Source organism: Notamacropus eugenii, chromosome 7, assembly GCF_028372415.1.
Source record: "Notamacropus eugenii isolate mMacEug1 chromosome 7, mMacEug1.pri_v2, whole genome shotgun sequence".
Lineage (NCBI taxonomy): Eukaryota > Metazoa > Chordata > Mammalia > Diprotodontia > Macropodidae > Notamacropus > Notamacropus eugenii.
In genome coordinates, this window is record NC_092878.1 from 81,703,011 (window position 1) to 81,725,297 (window position 22,287).

Genomic DNA, 22,287 nt, shown 5'->3' on the forward strand with positions numbered 1-22,287 from the left:
ATAGAGTGCCGGTCCTACAGTCCAGAAGGTGGCTCAGTGGATAGAGTGCTGGTCCTACAGTCCAGAAGGTATGAGTTCATATCACATCTGTGGACCCTGAGCAAGTCACTTAACCCTGTATTCCTCAGTTTCCTCATTTATAAAATGAACTGGAAATGGCAAGCCACTTTTTGCCAAGAAAACCCCAACTGGGGTCATGAAGAGTCGGACACAATTGAAAACAACAAAACAACAGCTTTTCCAAGAGACTGAGATGGGGGGAAAGCATTCCAAGTATAGCAGAAAAGTCTATACAAATGCACTTAGGTGGAAGATAGAATGTCATGTACAGAGGGCAATGAGTATTTTCTTACCTTAAAGCAATGGTGCTAAACTCAAATACAAATGGAACCCTGCAGGCTGTGTTAAACAGAAATTAACATTTTCTATGTTGCATTGTATTCTTATTTCATGTTTAGACATTTCCCAATTATGTTTTAATTCATCCTCTAGGGGAGTTTTGCTGTTGCTTGTAGCCAGCAGGCTGTTCTTTGGGCACCTCTACTGTAGAGTATATGAAAGGTAGGAATGTGCATTAATCTTGAAAAGATTGACTGGAGCTAGATTCTGAAGGATTTTAAATGCTAAGCCAAAGAATTTGTATTTATCCTATAGGTAATAGGAAGCCACTGAAGTTTCTTGAGCTAGAGACTGGTAGAATCCGACCTGTAGAGATGTTAAATGAGAGATAATGAACAGTATCAAGAAACTATTACATCATCGTTTCTTCACTGTGGCCACAAGAACTTTGAACAGTCACATGTTTCCATACAGAACTAAGAAGAACGTAGAAAATATTTTCCTGGTTGTTTTTTCCTGCCTCCACTGATGTCTAAAATGAAACTTCTTAATTTGAAAGATTTATTCATCAGATAGACTGTGAATTTTGGGAAAGAGTCACAAAAGAAATAAAATAATATAAAGAACATGAAAGATGCCCTTGAAATCTTTTCTAATCTCTTCTTTCTCTTCTATATTTTCCACCCATTCACTATAATATAACCCTTCTTACTTAATCTAAATAAAGACAGTGATAATCAGGGATTGGATAAGTAACAAGAAAAAGGGATATAAGTTTTCCCATACATTCATATATCCTACTCAAAATGAGATTTAACTGTGGACAGAGACAAACTTTCTCTGGTTTTCACAGCCAGTAGCAAAATAATTAACTTCTCTGAGTTGGAAATGGCATATTAGGTTTCTCTGTCAGCCTAAGAGGTATAAAACTACCAGGACGAAGTGATTAAAAATACTTAGAGAACCCAGATCAGTGGGATGGAAAGACAGAAGGAAAAGTTCCTTGTATGAGGACAGATCAAGAAGAGAAAACATAAGAATATTTGGACTACCTGAAAGCTATGATCAAAAAGAAAGAATCTTAAACAATAATATGTGAAATAATTAAAGAAAGTTGTCCTGAAGCATTCAAACAAGAAGGAAAAGTAGAAGTAGAAAAGTCCAATAGCCACCTGAAAGAGATACTATGAGGAAAATCAACAGGAATATTGAGATCAAATTCCAAAACCTCCAGCTCAAGGATAAAATATCATGAGCAACAAGAAAAAACAATTTATATATAGTAGTGCCACAATTAGAATCACGTAAGACCTAGCAGTGGCTACACTAAAAGACCCAGGTCTTAGAACGCTATATATCAAAGAACAAAAGAACTGAGTCTGTGGTAGAAAATATCATACCCAAAAAAGCTAAGCATAATTCTGAATGGGAAAAAAAATGGACATTTAGTGAACTGTCAGACTTTCAGGACTTTGTTAAAAAAACAAAACAAAACAAAAACCTGAATTTAATAGAAGATTTGACACGCAAGAGCCAAGAGAAATATAAGATACATACCAAAGAGCAATTACAAGGGACTCAATTAGAACAGACTGTTTACCTTTTATGTATGTAAAATGTAAAACATATGTTTAAAATTGTTAGTAATTGGGTAGTTCATAAGAAAGATTGGGGTAGACTTGAACATGATATGACTTTGAAAAGTAAAACTGTTCAGGAATAGCCAAAAAAAGTAATTACCTTATACGTATGAGATGCAAGAGGAAGAACTGATAAAGACGAATTAGATGGAGGAAGAGAGCTGCTAGTTCTGGAAACCTACTTTCATCAGGAATAGGTTCAAGAGGGAACAATACATATACATCTAGAAGAATATAAAAGTCTTCTAAATTTAGAAAGAAATAAAATGCTAAGGGAATAGGGAAGGGGGAGAGGATAAGGGAGAGATTGTTAGAAGGAAGGGTGAAGAATGAGGGCTGGGGAACCTGCGGCCCTGAGATCACATGTGGCCCTCTCAGTCCTAAAGGGCAGCCATTTGACTGAAATGAAACTTCACAGCTGAGGACCTAGAGGGCCACATATGGCCTCAGGGTGCAGCTTCTCCACCCCTGGCATAAGTTAAAAGGGGATATAGAAGGATGTTTAGATTAATGGGAATGGGAGGATAAGGGAGGGATCTTTAGAGTGGAGGGTGAGAGAATAGGTCAAAAAGTTATATAGAAGGGTATTTAAATTTATGGGAAGGGAGGATAAGGGAGGGATTATTGGAGGTGGGGTAGGTTAAGTAATAGGAGGGCAAGGTATGAGGCAGAAGTAGAGAAGTCAGGAGAAATAGGACAAAGATATGCACAAACATAAAAACAAACATTACGAGTAGAATTTGTATGTGTTTATATATGTATGTATGTGTATATATGTATACGTGTATGTATATATCCATATCTCCATGTGCATCTACATATAAATATATCCATGCTTAATTTTAGCCTAAGGGTGGGGGAAGAAGGAGGAAAAAAGAACAAAGTAAAAACTGTATACCAGAAAACAAAAGAAAACCTACAAGGAAGCAAAGAAAAGATAGACAGCTCTCAACACAGGGCAAAGTATTTAATATATAGGCTTTCTTGAAATGGAAATTTATTGCTACCTATTTTGAATCCTCTCTTGCATTCTACTGTGCACTTTTTTATTTTATTTTATATTTAGTTTTATAATGTTTCTTTTTCTTTTCTTATTATGTATTTAAGTTTTAGTATTTAAGTCTAAAATAAATAAAGCTAGTCAGGTTGCTATAGCATTCAAATGTACAAAGAATCCTCAATTGGACATCAGCATAAATTGTTCTGTTGCCTCTTTTGTGCTGATGACATAAATCATTTCTTTCCAACAACTCACAAACAGAGAATGATAGCAACTGAAAATGTGTTCAAAAAACCAGACTGAATACCATTAAAATCTGTTTAAAATTTTCTGTGACATCTGTTTTCCATTTTGTCAATCTATTTAATCAGCATCAGTCTTGCAGAACTACACAAATCAATTCACCCAAAATAGCATCTCCAAGGAAATAACTTCTATCTAATAGAGAAGAACAGTAAGTATAACTTGGGTTTGATGAACTTCTCCCCACGTTTAAAAATTTTTCCCAGTGGTTTGAAGATCTATTCCAATGGACAACTCATTTCAACAAAACCAGACCATGCTTTGGGTGGCAAATAATTCTGATACAATTGCAGCTGCTGACATTTCTTGGAGACCAAAAATGGAAGAAATCCCAAGTAGGATAATCTAGAAAACTATTTTTATTTGTCTTCATCTTTGCAATCCAGGACCTGGCTCCTGAGCTAGTAAGGAAGTCTAAGTCCTGGAAAGGGTCCTTTTCATTTGTGTATGTGTGTGTTTCATTAAAAAAAAGTGTTCTATCTTAAGGGGAAAAAAGTTAGAAATACTTAAGATAATTAGAAAGTGAAGTAATTTGTCTTTTTGCCTGCTGTGTGGTACTGGAAAGCTCATACTAGACCATAAGATAAATGTTTTAAACCAAATGGAACCATTGAAGGGAGGTTGGTTAGAGCACACACTACTCCTCTGACAACAAAAATATTTTAACGGTTTCTGAAGCACCCAAATGTTGAATGCCCAGAGATTCATTAGGCGAGAGGAACTGGCTATGTTTCAGCCTATCCTAACCTCATTCAGGAAAGTCAAATTAAGCTTTTATGTGTCAAGCATAGGATGAAATGCTTGGAATATAATTGCAAGCAAAAAGATAGAGTCTCTGCCCTCAAGGAGCTTACATTCTAACAGGGGAGGAGACAACATATAAAAGGAAGCTGAATGTGATGTGGGGGAGGAAATTTCTGGAGTGGGAATAATGGAGAAAAATAGATTGTATTCTGTTTCCCCACCTAAAATGAAGTTCTGAGAGGAGCCATCCAATCAGGTAGAGGGACTTCCTTCCTTTCCTAAGCCTAGACAATCAACAAAACAATAAATTGAACCCTAATTTGTAGCATTTGCTCCCACTGGAAATTTACCAGTAGGCTCTAGCATCAGTAGGAGTTGGCAGTTGGCTCTAGCATACGCAGGTATATGTAGGAGGAAAAGACCTCCTTTTCACTGGAGGTCTTTAAGCCAAGGTTCTTTCAACCACTTGTCAGATTGGATGGAGAGGAGACTCCCTTACAGGTACAGGTTGTGCCAGTTGGCTTCTGAGGCCCTTTCCAACTCAGATTCTGTCATTCAGTGCTCCAGGAACTTCTCTAAAGTTATAAATTGCAGAGAAAGTGCCCTTTGGTGTAGGAACTTCTTCACCAGGATCTCCTTACACCAAGGAAATCCCAAAATAAAAATTGGATTTGAATTGAGTCTGGCTGCCACCATGTTTTGATTTTTCCTTTTCAGCTGTGATCTCAGGATCATCTATAACATGGTCTTAGGTCAATTTTTTTGAGTACAACAAAACCTGCTTTACTATGGGCAAAGGTGGACAGGTGGACAGTTACATGTGTGTGGATGATGAATAACATGCTATATAGCTTGTAAAATGCTTTTCTCTTTGTAAGGATAGGTATAAATATTGTTATACCAATTTGGTAGGTGAGGAAATAGAGGTTCAGAAAGGTTCTTCAGTAATTCTATATTGCCTGCATCTAGAAGATAAAATACAAACTTTTTAGCTTTGTATTTAAAGTCCTTAAAAATCTGGCTCCTAGTTGCCACAAGACAGCTTAGGAGATGTCTTTGCTGGGTTCCTGTAGTTCTAGGTGGCTCTATTTAACCTATTCTCAGTCTCAACCCATCTTCTCTGGCTCTCTAAAAAGTCACTATTCTCTCCCTAATCAAAGATGTTCCTATCTTCCTGTCTCCCAGAGAAGCAGTATGTTTGCTCTGACATCCTTCCCACCCTTACCCCACATCTCCTATTCCTGGTTCATGCTATTGCATTACTGACCAACAGAGCGTAGACCCATTTTGGTGCTCATTCCAATGGCCAGTCCAGACCTGGCTGCCTAAGAAGCTTGATTTCTCAGGTGTGTGCACAGTGGGTGATATGTAGTGGGTGCTTAATAAATGCTTACTTTTGTCCCCACTCCTTAACTGTCTTCAGTCTCCTTGGGGTCTCCATCCCCCTTTAATTTATTCTTTTGTAAAAACTAAGTGATATGCCTTTCTGTGATCTCCTGCCCTGCTCCTCTATGAGATAATCAATCAACAAACATTTACCAAGCACCCATTGGTGCCAGCCATGTGCATTAAGTGCTGATAATACAAAAACAAAGTAAAAGAACTCCTGCTCTTGAGGATCTTACATTCTATCAGGATATTTCCAGATGACCAATTATGTAGTATGCTACCTACCACCTGACAGATAATAGCCTGGACTCAAGATGCACAATAAGACATATATTTTGCATGTGTCCAATATGGAAATTTGTTTTGCCTGACAATGTATTTTTATTACAAGAATTTTCTTTCCCTTTTTATCCCTCCAATGGAGGATGAGGTAGGAGGGAAAGAAAATTATTGCTTGTTAAATGAAAAAAATGTTGTGAGTATTTTACCAGGGCACTATACATAAATATTTACATATATGTATATATATTACATATTTGTTTAGGAGAACACAACATATATGTATGATTGTGTACTATATACTGCCTCTCTCTCACATACACACACGCACACACGCACGCATGCACAAAGTCATTTCAGGGAGAAAGACTGGGTACCCAACTGGGTAGATCAGAAAAGCCTTCATGTAGAAGCTTAGTCTTGAAATGGAGAAACACCGAGGTAGAAATAAGGAGAAAGAGCATTCTAGGCATGAGGGAGAAAGGAAATGGAGTGTCATTTAATAGGAACAGCTAGGTGATACATGGATAGAGTGCCAGGCCTGGAGTCAAAAAGACTCATCTTCCTGAGTTCAGATCTGGCCTCAGACACTTATTAGTTGTGTGACTCCAACTACTTAACCCTGTTTACCTCAGTTTCTTCATTTGCAAAGTGAGATGGAGAAGGAAATGGCAAACTACTCCAGTATTTTTGCCAAGAAAACTCCAAAAGGAACCACAAAGAGTCATACTGAAAAACAGCTCAACAACTGCCACAACCACAAGATCAGTTTATCTGGACAGCAACATGTGTGAGTGGAAGGGGTGTATAATGAGGCTAGAAAACTAGGTAGGGGCCAGATTGTGAAGGGCCTTATATGCCAAATAGAGAAGTTTCTATTAGATTCAAGAAGCAATAGGAAGCCACTGGAGTCTGTTCAATAGGAAGGCAGATAGAAGTTTTTACTGATAGTTCAAAGAGCTATAACTTCACCAAGGTGTGTGGGTGTTCTCTCTCTCCCTCTCTGTCTCTCTGTCTCTGTGTCTCTGTGTCTGTCTCTGTCTGTCTCCCTCCCTCCCTCTCTGTTCTCTCTTTATCTCTCTGTGTGTGTGTCTCTCTCTCTCTCTCTCTCTCTCTCTCTCTCTCTCTCTCTCTCTCTCTCTCTCTCTCTCTCTCTCTCTCTCTCTCTTCTCTCTCTCTCTCTCCCTCTCTCCCTCTCCCTCTCCCTCTCCCTCTCCCTCTCCCTCTCTCTCTCTCTCTCCCAGTACAGGTCTCAACTTCTCCACAGGAGACCAGCTTTATGAGTTACTGTGGTCAAAGACATTCATCTGTTGGTATCCAGCTTTTGGGTGATGATCCTCTCCAAACCTGGTTAGGCGGTTCCTCAGATGACAGATATATAACCTGTCATTGATGGGCCCTCATTAGAGGGCTCTCCAGAGCTGAAAGACCTGCCAGAGCCTGTGCCTCTGCTGGCATTGTCTTTAGGGTCACCTCCATTCCAAAGTGAGGCATCAACACAGAACGCCTATGAAGATTACCCAATTCACTTGTTAACAATCAACCATTGTTTAAAATGAGTACAACAGACAGCATCAGGAGACACTGCAGACCCTGGATGCTCAACCACCCACAAAGGTGGACATTTCCCACTGAATGGACCATCACCACGCTCAGAAAGGCTAGTGAGCTAGCCTTCCTCCAGACTCTTGTTACTCATTGTCAACCAAGGACTTTGTCTGATCCCTTTTTTTATGATTATTTTAGTATCGTGCCAAGGTTTGTACTAAATCTGTGATTGTATACTAAGAATCCTGACCTTTCTAATCTTTTTCCTCAAAACCTGTCTTTCAAAACTTCTACCCCAACTAGTCCCCCAGTTCTATTCAACAGATATTGATAGGGGCCTAATAAATAGAGAGGCAGCTAGGGGGCACAGTAGATAGTACACTAAACTAAAGTCAGGCTGACTTCCTCAGTTCAAATCTGGTCTCAGACACTTACTAGTTGTGTAACCCTGGTCAAGTCATTTAACCCTACTTGCCTCCATTTCCTCATCTGTAAAAATGAGTTGGAGAATGAAATGGCAAACCATTCCAGAATCTCTGGACCCCAAATGGAGTCACAAAGAGTCAGATACAACTAAAAAATGACTGAAACAATAAAAGAAATGGTAAAAAAGATAAAAATGAAACTGTTTCCTCCCTCAAGAAGCTCATATTCTATTGTGGAGATCCTTTCTAGATCCAAGTAAGTATAATACAAGTTAATTTGAGGAGGGAGTGCCTGAAGTGATTAGAAAAGGTGGCACCTGGGCTACACCTTGAGGGAAGATAAGGATTCTGAAAAGCAAAGATGATAAGGTATTACATTGCAGTCAGGAGGAGGGTTTGTGTAAATATACAATTAGGCCAAAGGAGGTAGGAGCAGAAATGGAATGTTGAGTTCAAAACACAACACGCATTCCATCATTCAGTCAAATACACTTCATCTCTTCATTCTCATACCTGTTTACTTTTTTTATTTGGTCTCACCTGTGATTTCATTGATGTAGAAAACTCCCTGTGTGTCTGCTCTCTATCTAATAACCTTTGTGTATAGGCTGCCATGTTTCTGTTGTTTTTGTATATGGTACAATTTATTTTTTATATTTATTTTTATTAATACAATTCCAGGTAAGTAGGGTTTTTAAGGCAGCAGAAATTATGGGACCAAAGATTTAGAACTGGAAAAGACCATGTATCCCACTCCTCATTATACAAATAAGAAAACTGTGGCACAGAGTCTAAGTGATGGGCCAAAGGTCACATATCTGGAATTTGATCTTTCTTACCCTAGATTTGTGATCCTTACTCTAAGTTCCAGTGCTCTACCTGCTAGATGGTCCTACCATTTTGTTTTCTCTCCCTCCTCAAAACACCTATTCAAATTGGGAGAGGGGAATACACTAAATAAATATCAAAAATTAACTAAGTCTAGCCATTATGAGAATTTTGTGAGCAAGTGCTGTGAATGGGTCCATTTGATGTTTTTCTAGTTTCAAACTTCTAGTTTACAGTCTATTTGCATCCCAAATTTCTTTTTTTTTTTTTATGGCAATTGGATAATGCCAAAGGTGGGAAGTACAAATTGTAGCAAACCCATTTTGGGAGTGATTATGCAAGTCAAATCAATGAAAATACATTTGATGAAGAAGCTACCAAATTATAGTTATGTGGTCATTTGTTAGTGTGCGTTTGGAGGGAGGTAGTATGAAGAAAAAAGTGAGGGCTTTCAAAAAATGGATGTTTCCTTCCACTGAAAATTCTGAGAGTCAAGATTTATAAGGGGGGGTGGGGGAATAGGAAAAGAAGAATTCTGGCAGTGTTTAAGCTTTTTAAAACTAATTCAATGTAATACTCATGAATGGTCTTTAGTTTCAAATTTGGCGCTCACAATATTTTGTGATAGTTACCTTCGGGACTTTAATTTTGGAATTTCCGTTTAATAAAGATTTTAAAGACCCTTGATTGTAAGGATTTGATCCAAAAATATATTCTATGTGGTCATTTTTTTCCCAGGATTTTCTGTAGATATGGGAATGAAAGAGAGGTGGAAAGGAAAGGGTTTAATTCTGGTCGGAATAGTTGGGTTTTCTCCATTTTTTCTTTCATGCTTTGCACGCCAACAGTAAGTCCATGTTTTGGCCCAACCATGCTAAGTAATATTTGATGACATTTAATTTTGACAAAGTATTTTTACATAGCAAGCAATCTACACCAGCTTATTGGACAGTGACCAATCCAATCATAGGATAACCTTTTTGAACTGCTTAGCTTGTGGTCAGCTGTTACCATCAGCTTTACCTGTTCTCACCCTTGCCTCTCAGTGGAACAGAACAATGCTGTGACTACTCCTGCTGTTCCCTATGATCATCTGCACACCGTTGTCATCCACCCTCCCATTCCATTCTCTAGTCAACTGGTATTTCCTCTAACCACTTGGCTAACAAACTCTGATCTCCTGTTCCCCTACCCTCTGTGATTCAGAGTTGTGATCTGCCAAAGTGAGCCATCTTTTCCCTTCTATTTCTTTCCAAATTTCCATCCTTATCTAACTCAGTTTTACCCCAACCCATTGGGGCAGCTAGGTGATACAGTGGATAGAGCACCAGTGCAGGAGTCAGGAGTTCCAATCTCACCTATGACACTTGACACTCACTAGCTGTGTGACCTTGGGCAAGTCACTTAACCCCAATTGCCTCATCCTGGGTCATCTCCAGTCATCCTAATGAATATCTGGTCACTGGATTCAGATGACTCTCTAGGAGAAGTGAGGCTGGTGACCTGCACAACCCTCCCTCACTCAAAACCAAGTCAAGTGCAAGTCATGTCATTATTTCTCTGATGGCATGGTCTTCTTCTGCAACAAAGGATGAACACACACACCACAACCCATTTCTATTCTCTATTACCCTCATCTACTATTGCAACTTCTAGAATATCCACTCTATCACTAGCAAATGTCCCTTTGTCTTAGATCTCTTCCTTTATCTCTCTCCTACCCTTCTGGCATGCACTGAAGTTGGATTTTCCTTGGAAGTTTTTTTTTTCCTTGCCACCTCCCACTGCTGTCTGCTTTTTCCCTCATGCCCTCTGGGGTACAGTGAGAAAAAGGAAGTCAGTATTATCCTTAATCTCCACTACCACTCTGTTGTCATCACACAATTGAAAAAAGGGATTGACCCTTTGTTAAAGAGAATTTTCTTATCTAGGAACTCTTTATACCAATGAAATCACAGACTCAGTTCCTATCTCTATCCTCAACTGGGCCCTCTCAAATGTGTATCAATCATTTTTTCTTCCTCTCTGTCACACTGATGAGGATGGACAGAATCCAGAGGTGTTCTTCCTTCTCAAGCCCCCAAAGTTACCCCAACCCCAACCCCATATCTTTCAGCAGATGATTTTCCCTCATACTTTACCAAAAAAAGGCATAAAAAGATAATAGTCATGAACTCCCTCATGTCTCCTACTCCATTTCTCAAAAGCTTTCTATAGTTTCACCTATCCTTTCCTCTTTTGCCTTAGTCTTCAAAAAAGAAGTTGCCCTTTTCCCTCTATGTCCATGATTCTATCCCCTCTAAGCTCTATTTCATGAATTTGATTCTGATTCAACGTGCTTCCAGGTTTCTCTACTCTCTCTATTCTCGAATTTTCTTAAAACACAGAAGTTCTTAACCTTTTTTGCATACCATGGACTTTACTATTATTGAGTGGACCATTATCCACTTAACCATAGAATCTAAACTATTGACACTAATTATACAAACCATTTTGAAGGGGTTACTATAGGGAGGAATATACTTATCAATAAAACTGCAGAATTTTAAGTATCGATGTCAATTCCTTTCCCTTTTTAGCATGTAAGCTCTTGAAAGCAGGGCCTTTTCATATCTAGCTTTGTTGCATTATCCTAAGGCCGGATAGTACATAGCATTGATTCAGTTGAGTGCAGTTTGACTGCCTCCACATTTGCCATGATCAGCAGTTTATGTCAATCCTGAGGAGCTCCCAAGCCTCAAGGGTTGAGCTTTTTATGCCTTGGATGATCAAAAAGGAGTCAAAGGCTTGAGATTTAGTATCTGTCCTAAATATATTTCTTGTCTTTTGATGAAAAAACAAATCAAATCAAATGGAGCAGATATTGTTCCTATTATACTCTTTTAACTTTAGCTAGGCTTATTTTCAGATAAAAGAGTCATTCAAAGCTTTCCAAACTGGGTCCCTACCACTATCCTTCAAGGACTCAGGGCCACAAGGATTCAGAGTGAAGGTGGCAAGGGAAGAATTTCATCAAAGATGGGAAGGAGAGAAGAGTCAACTCTAGACATGGGCATGTAGCAGGAAATGACAGCATTTGTCAGAAGGATGCAGTGGGAGATGAGTCTTAGTTCTCAAATCTGCTTTTAAAGAAAAGGGTGGTTGGTAGAGTCACAAAATGCCAGGGGCATAATCAGAGAGAAAGTTCTTCTTTGATTCTAACCCTGTCTACTATCACAATTCAAATTGTGTAAGGTCTTGAGACTTTGACCCTGGAACCAAAACCTTGCCCCTTCCTCCTATTCCATACCTCCTCCCCTCTTCTACATTGGTCATCATAACTGTACAGCATAGGGAAGATATCTAGAATCCCATTAGTTTGCTGCAGTACTAAGAATGCCTAACAAATCCTCCAGTAACAATGCCTCTTTAAGTGAAGTGGGTCTGGGCACAGAGAAGACTGGGGGAAGCTCTACTTTGGACCTGTGCAGAGGTTACTTAGGAAATGGGTAGTATTGTTCATTATCTCAGATAAGGTCAGAGCCTGGGTCTACCTGAAGAAAGAGTTATAGTTCTGAGGTACCCATTGTGCAGTCACCTGGACACCTGAGCTGAGGGCAGATATCATTTACTGAATGTCAGGAGTATTCCTTGTGTGGGCTGAGGAGGCCAAGAAGCTAAAGCTCACCTTCCCTGGAAGGAAGGGCAGACACCCAGGAGTATGTGACAGCCACATCCTAGAACAAATCCTCCATTATTCTTACCTCTACTGAAGATATTTTTGACAATGATGTATGTCATTGGAATGCATCATAAGATTCATCTCTAAGCAAGTTATAGATACGAAGTATGAATGATAGTAGGGTTCAGCTTAACAAAAATATAGTACCAGCCTTGTCTCATCAGGAGACCAGCTGATCTCTGGATTATACAAAGTACAACCTTCAATCTCAGGCTGAAAGAACTCTCCCAGACAAGGCCTACATGCTAGCAACCACCTCAGATCCTATCCTCAGAATTTCTTCAATCTAGATGTCTCTCCTAGGTCAGCTCCTACCATCTTTCCTCCTAGGTTTTGCTCCGAATTAGCCTCAATCCAAGGTGATTTTGGTCATTTAGAGTATGACCCCAGTCATATCATTTCATTACTCAAATTTGGAGAAAAAGTAGAAGACAAGGTAGTATTTTACGAGAAGAGAGCTTATGGTTTAGCCCAGGTTCTTGCAAACAAGATCAGATCAAATGTCTTTTTTCTGTCTGCCTTTCTTTTTGCTTCCTTCCTTCCTTTCTTCCTTCCTTCCTTCCAAAATCCAAGATGGTTTAATAAACCATGGTAATAATAACAACTAAATATAAGGGTAAGTCAGAGAATGATTTGAGTGAATCAGTCAGATCACCCCACCAATTCAAATTAAGTGTCAAGATGCTAAGCCCTGATACATTTATCAGGTGAGAACTGACTTAGCCTTGACGTTGTGATCAGGTGAGAACACATTGTGATTGTTCCCTGGATGTGAACATATTGTAGTTGTTCACTGGGTGTGAACTAGTTCTGCGTATCTTCTTGAATCAAAGATATTTCAATCAAATATGACAGAAAGTCTGTTCTAATTGGATAAGGGGTTGGTCACACACTGAGGAGCTCTATAAAAGGGGGAAATAGTTCAGAACTGAGGAGGTAATTTGAAGGAACGGCAGTTAAAAGAAACCAGTGAGAGACATCAAGAGTTAAATCAGAAAAAAAAAAGAGGTGACACAGGAGCATCCAGGTAACTACCAGACCATCTCTGGTAGCCTCTTACCTAAGAATGTAGGACTGAGCTATAGCAGAGGACGGGTCTGAGCTGTGGCAGTTAGAAGGTCCAGTTGATAGAGTACTAGACTTGGAATCAGGAACACCTGAGTTTAAATCCTGCTTCACAAAAAAAGTTGTGTGAAACTGTCTGTAAAATGGGGCTAATAATAGCACCTATCTTACAAGATTGTTGTGAGGATCAAATGAGATAACATGCAAAGAGCTTGTAAATTATTGCTATTATTATTAGAATTATTACTATTATTGTTAAGGGACAGGTCAAGTAGGCCTATCAGCTCTATATGCATCTTAGAGCCAAAGGCTCAGCCTATGCCATCAGCTATACCTACCTTTTTAAAAAGTGAGGGAAATTCCAAGAAAAGTTCCTTTCTATCCCCAACTTCTCCCCCTAGTACTGATTTATTAACAGATACTATAAAAAACTTTTCTACTTCTTTACCCATACATTTCTGGCAACCTATTTACCTCAGTCACAAAGAGGCCAGGAGTTAGCAGGAGGTCAATATACACATAAATTAAGGAAGAAAACCAGGCCACTACCAAAATAACTGGGGGCTCAGAATAATCATGATGGTATTCGTAACTCTTCACTTAATATAAACTCCCTAAAACACTTTACAAAGTGCTTTGCAAATCTTTAAGTGCCATACTTGCTAATATTATTAGCACAGCATTAGCAGAGGGAACCATGTAGACCCATTTATTACCCCCTAAGCTTAAAATGAGCTCATTATATAGCACAGTATGACACAAGTAAAATTTATGTGTGTCATTAAGGTTTAAAATGCTTTACTCGCAACAAATCTGTAATGTGGATAATGCAAGTGTTATTGGTATGTTACAGATAAGGAAACCAAGTAAATTGCCCAGTCACATAGCTATGAAATGTCAAACCCAAAAGTGAAAGCCAGGTCTCCTAATTCTGACCCTGGTCTTTTGATTCCAAGTCCAGAATGCTGCTTACCCAACCATCCTGCCCTAGGTCACACAGTTCTGATATCCTCTTTAATTCCGGTGATTTCACTAACTTTGGCTAGTAGGTTCAAATAAATTACTTTTAGAGTTACAGATGTGTTTCTAGCCTGGAAATATACATTTTATATATATATATATATATATATTTATATATTTATATATTTATATTTATATTTATATAAATATTTATATATATATTTACATCCTACCACCACGTGCTTTACCCTCTGTCTCCAATGCCCAGAAATCTCAAACGGCTGATTTTGACTCTTTTCGTATTCCTAGTCTTAGCACAGTGCCTGGTACATAGTACACACTTAGTAAATGTTTACTGATTGATTGGTTTTGCTTTTATTTTTTGCATTAAAACCTCTTTTCTTACCCTTACCCTCAAATTAACATGGAGTAAAAAAGCACCACATAGATTTAGAGCCTGAAGGGATATTAGTCAATGAGTCCAACCCCCTAATTTTACAGATGAAGACAATGAAGCCCCGAGAGGGAAAGTCATATTAGGTACTAAAGGCAGAACCTAGATTCAAACTCAGATACTCTGGCTCCAAATCTATTGCACTTTGGGGCCAAAATGGGGAACATTACCAAACCCAGTAAAGGCCTTTACAGCTGGGACCTGTAAAGGCATGCCTCTGTCAACACATCCAAGACTGTAATGGAAGAAACTAGTGGGTGGCATGGAGCCACTGGGCAATGAGCAGGGGCAGCACATGCTGCTTCTGTCTGGAAATGGGTCTTTGTTTTCTAGCTTGTTAAACTTCTAACTTGAAGTAGAGATAGTCACTCCAAAGCAGAGAAATTGCTTCAGAGAGGGTGCTGACTGGGACCTTTCACAGGCTGCCCTTTTAACTTTCTGTTCCTTTCTTTTACTCAGCTCTGACAAAAAAGGCTCAAAAGAGGAGTTTGCTGGTAGCCCGATTTTCAGTTTTAGGTAGGTGTGTATTGGGCAGTTCTTTAAACATGGTGGTTTGAAGACCTAGGCTTATCACCGGGGACCTCCTAGAATTTCCAAAATAAGACCTGTCTTCAATAAGGGGAATTCAAGAATGAGAATTGGCTGTCTTCATGTGAAAGCACACTGTAACTCTGAGAGAGGAAAAACCTAGAAGAAAAATTCTAAGTTCTAATGATCCCATGATTTCTTTACCTTTGATCTTTCAGCTAAGGAGGCCAAGGGACAAAGCAATATTATTGTACTTACCTCCCAGGATTGTTGTGAGAATCAAATGAGATAATATTTGTAAAGTACTTAGCATAGTGCCTGGCATGTAATAGGGGCTTAATGCTTATTTGCTTACTTCCTTCTTTCCTTCCTTCCTTTCTTCCTATTAGGCAACCAACTCACTTTTCTAATTTTCAGTTTGGAAAAAAAATTCTCAGTGGAGAAACTCTCACTTCTAGACAGCCACTTGAGACCTAGACAATCTCTGCAAAAAAAAAAAAAAAATGCTTTCCTTATCAGATAATGAAGTAAAGCAATCCATCTGGAGTGCATCTAATTAAGATGTTTTTAGAAAACTTCAAACAGAAAAATAATGATTTCTTGGATTCTTCTTTTCATTTTCTTCTGCTAAACTACAATTAACTCAACATGATCCTAGTAAGACCAAGGACTTCCTACGGAGGCTAGTTCACCTTTTTTCTGTATCATGGCTATAGACTGTAATTCTTCAACCGTCTTGTAGGAAGCAGCACAATAGGGAGCCAATAAAAATTCTTGAGCATAGGAACTACCTGGTCAGATCTATACCTTAGGAAGATTACTTTGGCAACTGTACAGAAGATGAACCACAAAAGTAAGAGAGACAATCTTATTATTTCATAGATGAGGAAAGCAAAATACAAAAAAAATCAGATGATTTACCCAAGGTCATCCTGATGGTAACAGAGCTAAGATTTGAGACTGGATCTTCTGGCTCTAGATGCAAAGTTCATTAAACTGTACCCCTTCATAGTGAACAATAAAAACCTTTCCACATGCATGCCTTACTTAAGAGTGGGTTGGTAGAGTCATACCATATTGGAAGGGGAAGGAACTTCAGAGGTCATCTAGGCTGACCTCCTCATTTTACAGATGAGGAAACAAAGATTTTAAAGGATGGTTTGCTCAAGTTCCTAGATAGTGAGAAGCAGAACTAGAACTAGAAGCCAGCCTCCAGTCAATCATTATGCATTTATCAAGTACCTGCTGTGTGCTAAGCACTGTGCTAGGCCTAAAGAATACAGCTAGTGAGACTGTTCTTGCCCTCAAGAAGCTTATCTTCTCTTCCTAGGGTTCACAAATAAGTAAACATATTACATATATACTTGACTGGGAAATTCAGAAAAGGTCTTTTGAAGGAGATGGTGCTTGAGTTAAGCCGTGGAGGAAGTTTCAAGAAATGAGAAGAAGATGGAAAGCATTTTAGACTAAAGGGTTGGCTGTGTAGCTTGTGCTTCTGTTTCCTCCTTATAGCCTTTTTTGTGACACACAAAAATGCTTTGCAAACTTCAAAGTATATCTGTTTATCTATCTATCTATCTATCTATCTATCTATCTATCTATCTATCTATCTATCTATGTGTCTTTCTATAGGCAACTTGTCAGGAGACCAGAATTCAAATTCAGCCTCAGACACTTACTAGCTATGACCTGGGCAAGTCACTTAACTTCTGTTAGCCTCAATTTCCTCAATAATAAAATGGGGATAATAATAGCACCTGCCTTACAAAGTCATTATGAGGATCAAATGAGATAACATTTGTAAACCACTTAACACAGTGCCTTGCACATTTAGGGTCTCTATGTAAATGCCTAATCCCTTTCCCTAGCAATAGATAATACTACCTATTATCATTATTATACTTGGTTTTGGAAGGTCTCATAGCTTCATTACTAAAAGTAACAGACTAGGGGGATATCGTACAATTACACCTTCAATAAGTTGTTCTTCTAATGCAAATATGGGATGGGTTAGCGGAAGGATAATGGTGTTTTGTGTTTTAGATGCTTTAAAGGAAAGTAATGTATGTCAAAGTCTTAAGTAAAATTAGGTAGTCTATAAGTATACTGCCTGTATCCAAGGTCACATGACTTCTCTGGGCAATTAATCAATCAATAAACATTTATTACCATAGGCACTGTGCTAAGTGTTTGGGACACAAAAACGCTCAAAAGACCGTCCCTCAAGGAGCTTACATGTAATGGGAGAGACAACATTCAAACAAACATATACAAAACAGGCTATAAACAAGGAGAAATAGGAAATAATTAATAGCAAGAAGGCATTAGAATTAAGAGGAGTCGGGGAAGGCTTCTAGTAAAAGCTAGGCTTCAGTTTCCTTAGTGTCAAATGAGAGATTGAACTATGTTTCCTGAGTTCCCTTTCCAGCTAATATTCTAATGCTCAATTTTGTTTCTATTTTATTATTTATTTGTGATATTTATATCATTCATATTCTACTTATATATTTTATTAATGTCATTTTATTGTTATTTTTACTTTATAATATTTTAATAATTCTTAATTCAGTGTGTTATTTTAATTTTTTTCTGCTGTAGATTAAGCAATTTCTCTACCGCTCTCTTTTCTACTCCCCATGTTCTCACTGAATTTTCTAAATCACTCTCCTTTCCCGTAAAAAAAAACAACTCCAAGTTATTTCTTAGTAGTGAAAGTTCAAATGCCTGTCCAAAGGTCATTACTTATTAAAGCCAAGAACTTATTCTTGCTGATTTTCCTATTTCACATATTATACACACTGGTGTTCTCAACAATCCACTACAAGATATCCAAAATAAGGTATATTTTAGAAAAGAGATGAAGTCTATGTTTGAGAAGACATGAATTGAATGCAAAGACCTATAAATCTCCATTGCTAAACATGTGTCGGGGAATATTGTATCTGATCCAAGAGATTTGTTCATTAGACCCAGCCTTATCACAACTGGGCCACAGCCAGGAAATCATGTGTCCAGGGTAAAATCAGATGTGAGCCCCACCTCACTCCCAGAATGACTTTCCCTCTTCCTAGACCTCTATTCTTTTTTACTGACTTGGGTCAACATCCTTTGCCTGAAGAGGGCTGGTTTTCCGTTTTATCCTCCTCTCCCTACAAGGGAAGAATATAACAATTTCTTCACATGCTTGGCAGGCTGGCTCCAAAGCTTATGCACCATGTGACCTTGGGGAACTACTTTATTTCTTTAAGCCTCAATTTCCTTGTGCACAAAATGAGGATAATACTTATACTATCCACTTCACAGGGATAATTGATTAGTGTTTATAAAACTGCAAATACTGTGTAAATAGGAATTTGGAAAGGGACAAAGGAAAGGGATTGGGCCTGTGCATTCATGAGTGCAGTGAACTGCCAGAGGAGGAAACTTCCTCTACCAATGCAGGTCAGCACCTGTTTGCAAGTTAGACTATTAGAAAATTGTCTAGAACACTAAAATTTAAGTAATTTGCTCTGGGTCTCCTAGCTAGATATATCAGTGGCTGGACTTAAACTCAAGATCTTCTTGGGGCAGAGGTATATATCATATCACCCTGCCTCCCCCCTCCAAAAAAAGACCATAGGAGCTACTATAATTATTATTATTACATATGTTTGATGATTAGACCACCCTAGTCAAGCCAGGAGAAGGGCTACTGCTACTAACAGTGGTGATTTTGGGGTGGGGGGAGGGGAGGGTAGGTAGTCAGGCATAAGTGATTCTCCCAGGGTCGATAGTAAGTGTCTGAGGTCAGATTTGAACTCAGATTCTCCTGACTCTAGGGCCAGTGTTCTAGTTACCGTACCACCTAGCTGCCCTGATGATGATAACAATGATAAATTTTCCCTCATGAGAACCTCTTCCTGGAGAAGGCAAAAGTTATCTTAAGAATGTTATATGTAACTGGTTATCAGTACGGTTTATAATTTAAGATATTTAATTATTGACAACCCTGATATGACTCTGGAGACAGAGGTCTTGGGTTCCAATCCTACTTGTGATCACTGCTTACTATTGTGTGACATGGGGTAAATCACTTAGCCTTCAGAGGCCCCAGCCTCCTCATCTGTATAAAAAAAAAAAAAAAAGATATTGGATTGAATAACCTATGAGATCACTTCCAGGTCAATATTTAAGCTCCTTGTGGAAATGCCCTAAACCAGCAGAGCCTTAAAAAAAGACTTGTAGATGTTTTTCCAGATGAGGAATTCAGGGGACCAACTGTCCTGTCTGTGTTGTCAAATGAATTCAGGAAAACCAATTTCAACATGGAGCTAGGATTGACGTCTGGGGCCCAGCAAGAAAGCATCCAGATTCTTCAAGGAGAAGAGGCAAGAGAGATGACACCACTTTTGCAAATGTCTACTACTACTGGGTAGCAAAGTGGCATAGTAGAATTTCAGACTGGAGTTAAGAAGACTCATCTTCCTGAGTTCAAATCTGGCCTCAGATACTTACTAGCTCTGTGACCCTACGCAAGTCACTTAACCCTGTTTGCCTCAGTTTCCTCACAAACCATTCTAGTATCTCTGCCAAGAAAACCCCAAATGAGCCATGAAAAGTTGGACATGACTGAAAAACAACTGAACAGCTGCTACTAGTAGAGATAAGAGAAGACTTAAGACCATAAATTAGATGCATATGTTCAGGTACCCCAGGCTCTCTCAAGATAGATATTTTATAGATCTGCGTTCACATCTGTTGACTAAGTGGCTGCCTTCATGACCCATCTAAGAGAAAGACAGAAGAGGACAAAAGTGCAGAAGAAACAACCAATGGTGAACAAAGGACTTTTATTTTGGCATTTTGGGCAAGCTTCTTAGAACAAGATGGTATTTATTCAGGAATGACCCAGAAATTAAGGGTGGGGGTCAGCTGAGGTCAGAGAGAGTATCTGAGTTAATCTTTCTTCTAGATTTTACTACCAAAAGTAAGTTGCCTAGAACACAAGACAGAAAGCTGGGTATATGTTCACAGAGAAGCCAATAGAACTTTAGAGAAGGAATTAATAATTTATCTTCATTTTATATATGGGAAAACTGAGGCCCAAAGAGGTTAAATAGAACCCAATTTCTAACTTTATTATATGTTTCTAACTTTATTATAGGCTTTTTATGGAGATCCTGTAAATACTTTGCTTAGCAGCTTGTGAAAACCATCAATGAAATGCTAACACTTTAACTAATTAATGGTTTATGAGATGTGTGTGTATTTGTGTGTGTGCACGCACATGCACACATGTGCTTGTCCCTGTAAAATCCTGGGAATAAATATTTCTGGTAGGGGCATTTTTTTCTACATTTTCAGTAACATTCCAGGTTCTTTCCTCCTTCCCATTGCAAAATGGAGTAAGAATCATATCCCTTCTCTTCCACCTCTCTTCCTACCTTTACTTTTAATTATTACTAAGAAGAGGAAAAATACACCTTAGCTCCTAGGGTTTCAACTTTCCTCATCATGAAAATACTCATCCAATTCTAACTTCTCTCATGACCACCAATTTCAAATCTCCAAAATCTGAAACTGGATGTCCTAACAAACTCAACATGCCCAAATTTGAACTCATTATCTTTGCCTTCTTCAACCATCCCCTTTTTCTAATTTCCCTATTAATGCCAAGGGTACTACCATCATCACAGTCACCTAGACTTTAAATCTAAGTGTTATCCTTGATTCTTTAGTCTCTCTCATACCTTCTGTCCAATCTGTTATCAAGGCTTATCATTTCTACCTTCTTAACATCTCTTGTGTATGGACCCTTCTCTCCTAATGCCACTACCATCTTGATCACCTCACACCTGCACTGTTGCATTAGCCAGTTAGTTGGTCTCCATATACCTTGAGTCTCTTCCCCACTCCAAGCCATCCTCCACTCAGCTGTCAAATTAACTTTCCCAAAGTACAAAGGTAACATATCACTCCCCTATTAAGTAAACTCCAGTTGTTCCCTCCTACCTCCAAGAATAAATACAAAATTCTCTGTTTGGCTTTTAAAGCCCTTCATAACCTGATCCCTTCCTATCTTTTCACACTCAATACCCTTTACCTCCCTCCATTTTCTCTAAGATATGATACATAAGCCTCCTTGCCACTGCTGTTCCTCCATCTCCCGATGCATCCTGGGTCATCTCTAGTTATCCTAATGAATAACTGGTCCCTGGATCCAGATGGGTCAGGAGGAGAAAGTGAGGCTGGTGACCTTGCACAGGCCTCCCTCACTCAAAACAAAGTCAAGTGCAAGTCATGTCATCATTTCTCTCATGGCATGGTCTTCTTTGGCAACAAAGGACGAACACAACAAGAATCTCCCAAATTGGAGCATTTTCACCAGCTGTCCCCCATATCCAAAACTCTCTCCCTCTTAATCTCTGACTCCTAGCTTCCTTCAAATCTCAGCTGAAGTCCTGCTTTATTCAAGAAACCTTTTCCAGTACTCAATCTTAGAGCTTTCTCTCTGAAACTACTTCCAGATTATCTTGTATATATCTTGTTTGTACCTAGTTGTTTGCATATTGTCTCTTCCATTGGACCTTGAGCTCCTTGAGAATGAAAATTGTCTTTTACCTTTCTTTGTATCCTTAGTGTTTAGCATGGTCCCTGCAACATAGTAGGTGCTGAAACAATTACTAGTTGTCTGATTATGTAAGGAACTAATAATTATTGTTGACCCAGAAACTCTAATCCCTGAGATAATACTGACACATTGGCTTAAGATATTTTGCCTTTCTAGAATTTGGTGAATTGTTATTTTCCCCCTTCCATTTAAATGTTCAATGTAAAAATGAAAATAAAGTATATGGAGCTAAAAAACATATGTGGGATAGGATTAAAAGCTATAAAGGATCTATTGATCATCCAATCCAAACCCTTCATTTTTACAGATGAAAAAACTGAAATCCAGGGAGTTAAGTGTTTGGCCAGTGGTCACACAAGTCGTATACAGCAGAGTCAAAATTTGAATCCAGAACCCCTGACTACAAATCCAGTGTTCTCTATGCTTTCTCAAATGTGAAATGTGTGTGTGTGTA

At 38.7% G+C, this 22,287-nt stretch overlaps 1 protein-coding gene across 3 annotated transcripts in view; it reads left to right on the forward strand.

Annotated features, from left to right (window-relative positions):
* The window catches only part of PALLD (palladin, cytoskeletal associated protein), a 554,902-nt gene that overhangs the window by 334,239 nt on the left and 198,376 nt on the right, over window positions 1–22,287 (forward strand). The window lies entirely within an intron of this gene.